Source organism: Rissa tridactyla, chromosome 1 (genome assembly GCF_028500815.1).
Source record: "Rissa tridactyla isolate bRisTri1 chromosome 1, bRisTri1.patW.cur.20221130, whole genome shotgun sequence".
NCBI classification, from domain to species: Eukaryota; Metazoa; Chordata; class Aves; order Charadriiformes; family Laridae; genus Rissa; species Rissa tridactyla.
The window spans coordinates 102,902,214-102,914,765 of NC_071466.1; positions in this window are offsets into that span (position 1 = coordinate 102,902,214).

The window sequence follows — 12,552 nt, forward strand, 5'->3', positions numbered from 1 at the left end:
TTGAAGGCAAGTATCATCTGTCCTTTGAGAGACTGGGGAACAACCCCATATGAATCTGTCCTACAGACCACATTTTTCAAGGACTTCTCCATTGGTCTCTCCAATTTGCCCACATGCTTGAGCTATGGTGAACTGTGGAGGGCACAGCGCTTCTGCTGGGGTTTTGTCAGTACCGACTTGAACAGAGACTATGTTGTGTGACTTGCCTGTGACACTCAGCACTTGCTTTTTCTGTAGCCGTGTAACGTTTGCACTACGTGGACTAAAAGTCTCTCATCTTCCTCTGCAGAATTTCTGCCGAGCCAGTTTTTCTCCAGACAGTATTTGTGTATCTACTTATTGCTAAATATATGACCTTGAACTTGCATTGACCGAATTTCACCCTCTCTATTCACACTCTTGTTCATTGGGTCAAGACCTTTTAGGATTTGAGGCTTGTCTTCCCAAGTGTTTGTGGTTTCCACTGTTCCAGTAGCATCAGTAGGAGTGCTGTGTCTTTCCTTTCATGAGATGTTAATACAGGGGGATCACACACGAAGCTTGTTTTCTTTGTCCTTGTTAGCTGTTCCTCCACACCGTCTTACCTTCTACCTGCTCCTAGGCAAATGGACCAGGAAAGCATCAGAGATCCTGGAGCTGGATTCCCTCTTTTCCAGGAACTTAACTGTTACCTGAGATTCCCAAGGGGAGTTGCTAACAACTGGCGTCAGTCAGTTGCCGAACTATCCTAGGGTTCGATTCCATCCAGTGTAGATGATGTCAAAATGCCCAAGGGCACACCCCATTGGTACTTCAGGGTGAATCAAGAGTGTGCTTTTGAAGCAAACCTCCTGCCTGTTCCCCCAGGGGAGCTTTGGCTCACACCATGGAGCACTCACAGGACACATGAACAGGGTGACTTTCAGCTGAAACTAAAATGCAAGTTGTGCACTGGCCCCACTCAGCATATGGGACAAACTAGTGATAACTCGAGGTAAACCTCCCTGATATACCTATGATGCAGAGGTCAGGTCCTCAGCACGAGCCGTTCCCCGGCACTATTACTTCTTGCAATCCTTTCCTATGTAAGCTTGAACGCTTGCCCCCCTGTCAACAACAGGACTGTGTAAGCTGGCTCTGTGTAGCTGACCGTTTCCATAAAGACTTACATGAAAGATGTAATACACGCTGTGGTTTCCTTGGGACCTGCTATCAGGTTTCCCTCCACAATCTCCACGCAACTGTGAAAACGCTCCCGGGGTACCGCTCCTCTGAAACACTCATTGCAGCCAGGCATCTGGCTGCGATTAAGGTATGGCTGAGCCCTATGAAAAATCCCTTCTTCCTTCTTTCCATCATTAAATACAGGGAGTCTGAATGTATCCAAAGGAGTCATCATTTGCACTTGTTGCTTAAAGGGTTCAGAAAGGACAAAAATATCTTTCTTGCGCTGATGTAGAAGTGAGCGCAGACTTGCTAAAACCACACCACTGTTCCCAGGAAAGTCGTACTCTTCCGGTGACTAATGTTGAACAGTGCTGATGTAGGTAGGCTGAGCAGGTAACGTAAAGCACACCATAACTGATTAAAAATATATAAATGAATACAGACTTTTATTTAGGATACTGTCCAAAGCGGGTTTTCTCACATATTCCTCAACTTAGACAACTTCAGGGCTGCTGTCCAGGCTCTGATATCAAGACATAACTGGATAACTGCTACCCTCTGGAAATGCTATTTGAGGTTTTTCTTATGATATTATGTCATTGTCCGAGGCATAATATTTCAATACCACATAAAGTATGCGCAGTATATATTATTACCAAATGATACAGAAATGCATGAAGTTCCTAAATAATACAGAAGGAAATTTATTGTTGATCACTTCTACTCAACTTTGACGCAGACCACTTTGATAGTTTATGTCATTAGTATTTACTGTGCCTTACACACAACAGGTGTCTTTCCACTGAATGCCACAGAAGTGTCTGAACAAAAGAAAAATGAAGCTAAAGTAATGGAATATCTTCTATTTTGCATGCGTGTATAAGGTACAGTTGTGTTTTGTTAGGTACGAGGGCTTTTTTCAAAGGCTCGTATGTTCAGCCTCGCAGCAAATTTATTCTCTGGCTTGAAAGGGAGTGAAAGGGAATAAAGAAACAACCTACTTTGTACGAGCAAACAAAAGTAAATTAATAGATACGATTCCAGTCTTTTACAATAATTGCCTCCTACTTTGTAGCGCCACAGATCAATTTGCATTTGGGGGGAACTTCTGTTTGTAGTCGTTCTTCACCCTGCTGGCTGCCTGGGAACCCAGGCAGGATTTTCATTGCCCTTCACATCTGATCTTCAAGGATGTGCATCAGCTCACCCTGTACCGCCTTTTGGAAGAAGGCAGAATTGAAGTGCCCTTTAGCTTAAAATCATAAAAGTCTTGAAAGGTCTAAATAGAAAAGAAAAACAAATTCAGACATTTATTAAGAGTAGGCAGAGAAAGCAAATTTAAAGGAAAAGAGCTGGCATATATTTGGCCCATTCAGTCAATCTCTAGAAACTGTTTTATTCTCAGAACAGCTGGAGTAGAGTTTAATCGCTTTGATGTTGAGTTCTCTGCCCTCTTGCAGATTTCCTCGGCAAATTACTGCCACTTTCGCTGTCATTGTCCAAGCCTGAAGGGAGGATCAGTAATGTCTTATATACTGTTTAAATTGTAAACTGTTCAGATCAGTAGCAAGAACTTGCTAAGCGGTTGTTGACAGCGTAACCCCCAGAGGCTGGCAATGCAGTTTCTAGGAACAGTTGCGGAAATGCATCACTGCCACCTCACCGATGTGTCCCCTTGTTTACTCCCTTACCTAGTCTGGCTCTGAGGTGCGTTCCTCCATCTCTGTGTCTCTGCTGTCCCCCTCCTGTCACCTCTTGCAGGTGCATGACTACATTTCTGCATGTCTTGACACTTTTTTCTGCACTCTATCACATGCAGTTCAGAAGGCAACACTAGCCACTCTCTCATGCTCTCCTCCTAAAAGCAGCATGGCTTTTGGGCTGAATATATGTAGTCTCCACCTCATAAAGTCATATCTTCATGTGCATCTGGAGCTCCTAAACTGTTCCACAAGCTCAAGAGTGGTTAGGAACACGAGAGATCACCCACTGGGAGCACGTACCGCCTCCAGAGCAGCTTCTGTTGTCAGACTCCTGAACAAAGCCTGAGCGATGAGTTTCCACAGTGAGCTTTTTACTTGCTGGACAAGAATATATATAAGACTTACATAACTTTGTAACTTTAGAACTATGCAATTTTGGTGGAGTGTATCAGATATTAAAGGCCAACCATGGCTAAGCCAGGTAGGATGAACTTTGTAGGCAAAGCTTTGTGATGGGTAGAGGGGAGATCTTTCAGAGGGCTCAGAAGGAAAGCTTAGCTACAATACTACCAAGTCTGACACATCCAGAGAGCACCCTCTTGTTGGCCTGCCTCCGTAAATGGAAGATTTCTAGTATCCCCACTGAGGGAGAGATTACTCAGACGTAACTTCTCAGTTGTTTTTCATTAACTGCCCTAAAGGGGCACAAGAGGAAATCAGAAGTAAGAGCTGATGTGCTCCTGATGAGCTGACGCATTACCCCTTCTCAGACTCCACAGAAGAAATGAAATCAACCCAAGTGACATCCACTCTTCAGATTTTAAAGGAACTGAAATAAGCTGCAACCACTCTCAGTGGAAGTCCTAGGATTCACTGTAAGGCAGAAAAGGCTCCCTTCCTTCGAATGTGCACCTTAACACTTCTTTCCTCCTTAGCAGTGTTCACAGTCATAAGACCTTAAAGTCAGATTAATGTACAGATAAGGAGATGGTTCTGTTTTTTAAAGGGACAGTGCTAAATAAAGACCATGTAACGTACGTTCCTAGCAGGACAGCTCTGTGAGGGAATTAAGTCGCAGCCCAAGCGTGCCTGAAGCTGCATACAACATCACAAGCTCTACATAGCTAGCTTTAAGCAAATAAGCCATTGCCAGCTCTCAAAGACAAAATAAATAAACCTAAACAAAATGTGCTTATTTTAAGACTACGGTTCAAAAACCAGGGGCTCCCTTCCAATGGCATTCTTTCCATTGACTTCAGTAGGCATAGGAGCAAGCCCTCAGATGTTTGAAACAGTGATTTCTGTCGGTATCTCAATAAGCAGTCTCCTTTCATGGGTTTCCTTCTGCTGGCATTTTATCCATCTGTGTGGTCTGTTCTGAAGCTTGATGTGCTGGGCTGTTGCAATCAGAGGAGATCCAAGGATTCCCCAAATGCCTTCCCTTGAGGGCACTTGGCATGAGACTTTGCCAGGGAAAAAGCACCTTTGAACACTGTTTCATTGTATGTTTTCAGAGATGAACAGGCAGCAAGTAGCATTCAGAGGTTCTGTCTGGGAAAGGCATCCCAGCCAAACTCACTGCAGTTTCTCAAACGCACACCCCGACACCTCCAGCTAAGGGCTGTGCAGTTACACTGCGGGGTCATTTTTTCCCAAAAGAAGTCCTATGGCAAGAAACTCATATGGTATGAACTGACAGGAATTTTTTCATTGATCCACTGGCAAAATGGCCCAAAAAGGTGACAATCGCTTCAAGGGATTTGCTCCTGGAAAGAGCAAGATCACTCTCTAGAACTACTGTTGATGGTAAGTAGAATCATAGACTCACAGAATTATAGAACGGTTTGTGTTGGAAGGGACCTTTAGAGGTCATGTAGTCCAACCCCACCTGCAATGAGCAGGGACATTTTCAACTAGACCAGGTTGCTCAAAGCCCCGTCCAACCTGACCTTGAATGTTTCCAGGGATGGGGCATCTACCACCTCTCCGGGCAACATGTTCCAGTGTTTCACCACCCTCATTGTAAAAAATTTCTTCCTTATATCTGGTCTAAATCTACCCTCTTTTAGTTTAAAACCATTACCCCTTGTCTTATCGCAACAGGCCCTACCAAAAAGTTTGTCACTGGCTTTCTTATAAGCCCCCCTTTAGGTACTGGAAGGCTGCAATAGGGTCTCCCTGGAGCCTCCTCTTGTCCAAGTTGAACAACCCCAACTCCCCCAGCCTGTCCTCGTAGCAGAGGTGCTCCATTCCTCTGATCATCTTCATGGGCCTCCTCTGGACCCGCTCCAACAGGTCCATGTCCTTCTCATGTTGGGGGCCCCAGAAGTGGACACAGTGCTCCAGGTGGGGTCTCACCAGAGCAGAGTAGAGGGGCAGAATCACCTCCCTTAACCTGCTGGCCGTGCTCCTTTGATGCAGCCTAGGGTATAGTTGGCAAACAGGGATCAAAATAAAACAGAGCTCCAGGGTATCCAAAAGTTTCCACTGGTCAAGCTACTGATTGCAGCAGGATTTGGAAAGATTTCTTCCCCGAGGATCCCATCTTTCATTCCAGGTCTTTGTTCCACATCACTTTTTTTAGTTAGGTCCTGGCAGGCTGGGAGACATCATAATCCCTCCAGCAAAATGGAAACCTGCAACAAATTTCCCTAATCACCTTGAATGTTCACGGAATCTAAACTAGGAAGAGCTACTTATGCAATAGAAATATCTGCAGTAGTTATTAGGAAAGCATAGTCTATTTCCATGATTTATATTTTGATGCAATTGGGCATTGAAACTCTGGGAACAAGGGCTTGAAAAAAATTTGATAGGTTAGTATACACTATGACCAAGAGTTTCAGAAGCAGCTAGTGGTGCTGAGTGCCTCTGTTTTCTGATAGCTTCTATGAACCAAATTAAGGGGCCTTAGTTTTCAGAAAGGACTTCTTATTGCTAAATTCTTCCATAGGCTCACGGTGGGAGTATGGAAAATCATTACTGCTACCAACAATTTTCACCATCAAGTCTACAGAATATTTTCTCACTGAAGGATTATTTCAATAAGATCACCCTCCCTCCCAAACTGAAGGGAGTTGCTCATTTTTCCTACAGGTGTACTAAGTTCACCGCGTTAAACCTCTGTCAACACAAAAAGCAGTTTTGCATATTATTGCTTTTTGTGTTGTGGTATGATCTTTTTATGTATATGCTTGCAGCCTAAGGTAAGCAGGTTCTGGTATGGTATTTCAAGGAAGGTTTTCCTCATAACTTCTAGGACTACTCACAAAAGTTTGCAGATATAAAGGTGAATTTTTGTTCTCGGTAACTCTAAGCTTGTAACAATGCAATTTCACTGAAAGTGTGGCATATCTCTGTATTTAGCTACTGAACAAAGGGTAAAATTTAACAGGGAGGGTTGAATGTGATTCAGTGCTGGTAACAACAGAATGAAGATATTCATTTGCAAGTTTTCCTCCCATTCTGGTGTCTGCCTTTTTATTGCTATGCACTGCCTTGGGGCTACAGGGAATCTTGTACAGCTGTCATTGCAACTTTGCAGGTTGGCCAACACATGAGAAGCTTATTAAGTGATGTGAACAGCTCTCTATTGCTAATGACTGGACCTCTCACAGAATCATACTCCCATTCTGTGATTCACCAGCACTTCTTTCCTTTAGGAGAAAACCATAAATGAACGTCACATTACAGTTAACTTTCATTAACTTTCTACAGGGCACATCACCCCACGGACAAACATGCATACACTTAACGCATTTTTTTTAAAGACTAAGAGAAATAGTATGTTAGTTATGACACCCCCAGCAGATCTGCAGTATCAGATATACTGATACTGGGTGAAATAGTGGCCCAGTATGATCTACACAAAAAGCAAGACCAAAGCTCTTCTTTATGGAGCAACCTGATTACACCCCATCTTTCTTTCAACCCTTTTATCTGTTGTACGAGGAAAGGTGTGGATGCTCCATGGGTGGGAAGACTCTAGTGTCTGGGAAAACAAATGCATTCTTTGCCTGCTAAAGAGATTTTTCTCATCACAAAAATGTGCCCGACTCAGCAGCCACTGGCTGTTTAGGAAAGCCTTCAGTAGCTTTCAGTAGAGGCTGGATCAGACCCAGTCGTGCCTGTCACTGAACGGCCACACATGTGTAGGGTGGGGGCAGGCTGTTTGCTGGCCTGTAGGCAAAGGTCATAAGATACAGATACTCTCATAGCCACAACAAAAAATGATACTGTGACCAAAAGAGGATATAGGTTTGGGGTGGTTTTTTCCCCAGCCATTGCCCTGACAGGGCCCAGCAGGACATTTGTAGCAGATGGAATCGTGGAGATGTGCTGTGGCTGACAACAAGAGAAACTCAAACGTTGTTTTGCAGGATGTGTCCAACTCGCAGCTGCCCTCCACTTCAACTTAGCACATCTCTAAGCCAGCAATTAAGACACCCAAGCATTTCATGTTGAGGAAAGGCGAAAAAACCCACACAGTGCCATGAGGAGCACATATGGAAGAAAAGGCAAGTAAATTCAGCATGGAAAAATGAGGTAAACTACCCATTTGATCACTCTTTCTTTTATTAAGCTGTTTCTCAGGAAGCAGTCATAGCATTAAGCCTTTCCTTCAAAAAGTTTTTGACAATAGCTGTTTTGCACTGGTACAGGGCAAATTGTTACTTCCACTATCTTTCATTTTAAGGCTGGATGAACGACACCACTCCTCTGCTTTATTTAGTGGCAAAGGCTCGTTAATATGATGCCACATCCCCTTTTCATGAATGTCTAGCTCTATTTCCTCTAACAGCCTGCCCTCATTGGATTTCCTGCAAGACTTGTCCGTTTCCCTGATCAGATTCTTCCCTCTTTGAATTTATCTCTGGCTTTCCATGTTCTGTCTTTCAAGTGCAATGTTTGTGTCCTCAGCTCCAAGACACTTCTAGCTTCTCCCTCTCTCTCTTTCCTTCTCTTGACTTTTCTCATGTAGTGAAATTGCTATTGCAAATGGATGCTTCTCAATCTCTTGTTCACTCTTTTACATCACAGTCATCTTTCCTCTGTGCTGCCTCTTACCCCCCAAAAAAGATCCTCCCAGATCCTGCTTGTTAGTCATGATGTTCCCTGCTCCTAGTCACAACTGCAGAAAATTAGTCACCTAATCATGATCAGAATGGGGGGGAGGGGGAACAGTTAAAGCTTGCTAGGACTTTTATTAAAGGCATATAAAGACATTTGGTGGGCATTTTTCAGCCATATTCCTTTAGCAGCTAGGCACCCGAATTCTTCATACAGCTTTTGGAAAATTTTCCCCAGGAATCTGTTTGCTGTTTACGGGGGTTACACTGCACAGACATCTGTCTATCTTTCACACTGGATCAGATGAGAGCTCGGTACAGAGGCAGGTTATTTTGGCAGAGGTCAGTAACCAGGTGCAAGTCCCAGGCCACCAGCTAGTTCACCCAGAGCCAGCTCACGTCACGGCACCATACTGGGAAGAGTGCCATAAAAACAGCAACCTTCACTGAGAACCTGTTACCGACTTCAGATTTAATGTATCCATCACTTACAACACACTGATATTCTTACAGTGAGAAAGCCCTGTCGTAAATGTTGAAGACTTTTCTGAGTAATTAGACAGAATAAGGTAGTTTTGCTAGAATCCCCTGTGAAATAGAAGACAAGCACTATTCTCTAAGCCCAGGGAGAAATAGCAAATAAGTAATTTGAAGTTTTATCAAAAAATTACCTGGATTACTTCTCTTTCTAAAGTAGCTACTTCATATTAAGTAGATATTTAATTTCTCATTTTCTACATTTATTGGAAAAAAACGAGTTGCTTTGAAAAATATCACCGCATACATCCTAAAAAGTAAACAGTGGAACAATAGCTCATTACAATACTTAGGCAGTCTTACCAGTGTGCCTAAAAACACGAAACAAAAGAGACAGCAAACCCTGCAAAATTTTCCCCCACTCATGAGTAATCCCATTGATTCCAGTAAAACAACTCACATGAAGTAATGTGAGCATGTATTCATATTCACTGTTTCACTGTGTTTGCTTTGTGACTTTACTGAGAATTCAAATTCAGTCTTTACATATTTTATCCAAGTTCAAATCTTGCCACTGGTTAGTGTCAAGGTATTATTTAGCTGCCTCGAGCTGTTTCTCTATTTTATTTTCATCCATATGGGGTTTTGCTGGTGCAGATACTGAGACAGTGTAAAGTGGTGGCACTTGTCAATGGGTGGGTGGGCTGGGACTCTGGCTGGAATGTACTCCCCAGTTGGTGAGAGAAAAAGAAAAACGTAAATAGGGTGGGGAGTTGCTGGTTTTTACCAGTGTGCATTACCTCTAATTAAACAGAGCTGTGTCTGTCCCCAGGGATTAGCACGTTGCTTATTTTCACAGAGTTTAGGGACACGCAGGACAGATCTGAATTGGGGATGGCCTGCAACCTTTGCAAAATTTGCTGGAAAATTCAAAACGCTCAGAAGTTTTATGTGAGCTACTACGTGCAAAGATCTTTCCTTTCCCGCTCCTTCTCTGCAAGTTTCTTATTATTCCTTTATTTCCTATTCTTCTGCCTTTTCCCTAGCTGGCCACAAGCATTTGACTCATTTCAATCCACCTGATGAAAAAACCTCCAAACCTCCAAAACCTCCAAACTCTATCACTGAAAATAAGTTATTGCAAATAAATAAAGCAGCTCTTGTTTGCAGGGAGGAGAAGGACCAAAAGTGGTGGATTGATACTGGTCAGGTTTCTGCAGCAGAGCACTCGGCAGCAGCACTGATGTAGCATTTTTGGTACGGCTGCAAAACAGGAAGACCAGAAGGAAACAGTTCATTTAAGTCAGTCCTTTTTTTAGCTTAGTTATTTAATCTGGGTCAATTTTGAAATGAAAACCTAAGGCATTTTATTTTGAAACTGCCAGAGTGAAAGGTTCAGGTGTTGTTTTAAAATGTTTCCACGCTCTCCTCTGCTGTGCTGACTGACAGCCACAATTCACGGGCAGATCCAGTTCCTCTGAAATGGCATCTTTTGGTGAATTTTCTCCTCCGCATTTAATTATTGTTTTCATAACTCTTATACCTCATTCACAAGGTTACGAGAGGCCACCATAAGGCAGAGCTCCCTGCTGATGGCAAAAGAGTGCCAGCAGCTCCAGCTTACTACAATACCAGTTTGCTGTTTTGTAAGTCGTGCTCTGCTATTCCATGGTGGTTTTGCAGGACTGCCAGGCCCGTGACATTCCCAGCCTCTCAGCAGTAACTCACTAAGTGGTTCAGATTCAAGGTTTCTAACGCTGCTGTTCAATAGCAGTCACCTTTGACACACAGCGAGGGTTTAGGTTGGCAGATGGCAGTTTTTTCTTTTAGAAAGTCTGCAAACTTGAGATCTCTTTCTGACACTGCTGGATAGAGGGAAACTCGTGCGGCTCCTGGAAGCCTGAAGCCTTCACTTTGGCTTCCAGAAAAGTGGGAAGCAAGGGAGAGCGTTGAGGTGAAATACAAATTATATATTGAGCAAAATACACAGAGAGCTTCTAATCTCCTCTCAGTTTCCTCTCTGCTAGATCTGTGCCAAAAAGCCTTAGCATGCAAATTTGTGACAGGGAGAACCTCAGTCGTGTTTCTTTTGGGTACATTGGGAGTTGGTGAGAGGGTGCTGTGAAGGGCAGCGTGGTGTGCCTTGGCTGACTAGGGCCTTTACCAACATATCTGGTGTGCCAGATACGGAGTTTGCCCTTGCCTGCTAGCCTTAAGGGGATTTTTTTGTTCTCTCACTGCGAGCATTTGCTTTGCTTTAATCTTGCTCTGTCCCACGGATGGGACAAGTGGATGTAAAGGGATGGCAGTCTCCTGATATTCTCCTGCTCCGGCTCTCCTCAGTCCATTTAGCGCTTGTCCATCCCTGCTCATGTTTGAACCCAACCAGCTTTGTCTGCGGCTGGCCAGGCACACTATGCATTTCCCACCGCTAAGTCCAGGCTTTGCTTGTGATGGAGCTGAGCAGCGGAGTGCATCTAACACGCCGATTACACCCCAGGGTCAAACACATCCTGCTGCACTGAGACGTGGGGTGTCTGTCTGGAAGATCTCAAGGGATTAGAGCCAGTCTAAATTGAAAGGAGGGTGAAAACGGAGAGGCTGCTATCAGTGGAGGGAAGGAAGCCTTTGTTTATGTACAGCCGGTCACTTGTAGGGCAGATGGAGAGACTACGCGCCTCCCTACATTGTTGTGTCAAACCTCAAACCGTAAACCTGACCTCCCAACACCTCCTGAGAGCGGCCAAAATAATCCCTAAATCATTCTGGTTTGGGCCTCTCAGTAGCTTGCGGGATTTTGCAGCCTGAAAGGCAACTGGCCTCTGGGGCATAGCTTGGTGGCGTCGGGTGATTATTGTACTCTGCAAGGGGAAAAAGTCAGTTTAGATGTAGAGGCTGATAAATCTCAGGTGCTCAGAGCTTTCCCTGTGTTAATTTATCATTCCTACCAGTGAGACCTTAAGTGTTTGCTCTTAAAACAAATGGACTTCTGTTGAGGGTTTGGGGGAGGGGATGGTGGTGGGGTTTTTTTTCCAAATTTTGGCAACCTTATGAGATTCCAAATGGGATCTGTTGACCAAGACTTCAGCGTACATACATGCCTGGTGACAGGCCCTGTTTACTGGATGTCATGTTCCAGCCAACAGGGCCATGCTCTGCAGTACTAATGCAGGAAACCGATTCCTCAGTACTCCTAACTCTGAGTCCTACCCCATACACCAAGTTAAAAAAAAAATGACTACTGGCATAATAATTTGATCTTTCCATTGTCATGTGGTCGCTTGTTAATTTGTTTCATGATGTGTCAGCTTCTAGATCTAACACTGATATTACTCCCTGAAGGTTAACCATTATCTTACATCTTATTCACTAGAAAGCAAAGGATGTCTAAGTACCATTCGCATGAGTTTTCTAAGGGCCTCTGTTTACAGTAACTGCAGGACAGCTTTAAATAAAAAAAAAAAAAGAAGAGACTGGCATTAATGATGGCACAGCTCATATAGCAACATTTGGATGCCCTCCTTGGGGCATGAATTGTGAAATGATCCAGTTTATTCCGTTCCTCTGAGCAATGCCAGCTACGCTAACAGTACATTTTGACATAGATTTATTGTAGGGCTGTAGGAACAGCTGATGTGCACCCAGCATAAAATGGTACTGTGGTGCATTCAGCATTGCCAGCAGCCCTTGCCCACTTTTTTAGGATTCATGGCTTCTCTGGTGGGTGTAGCAGTGGCCTGGGAGAATAGCTGTCCATCCTCCTGCTTGAGAGTACCACAGACCCACATAGCACAGTCCTTTCCTTGAAAATTCAAGGTGGTTAGACCTTAATAAAGCATATTCCTGTGTACTATTTGCAGCTGCCTGTTGGCAGAGCAGAGACCGGAGTGGCAGCCTAGATGTCGAAACACTCAGGCTTTTCCCTTGCATCATCTGCCCCAGCTATGAGACGACAAAACCAGGCCAACTGTTGCTTGTCGCATAGCATAGCTATGCCACGGCCTTCATGGCAGATGACTGAGGTGAAGGTATTAACATAGCTGACATTCGCTGTGTGCTGGCACGCTGTGCTGCCGGGCGCTGCCCAGAGCTCTGGGGACGCTCGCGGCACATGCTCTGGCTGTTCTGGGTGTCTGTCCCAGCCCTGGCAGCTCTCC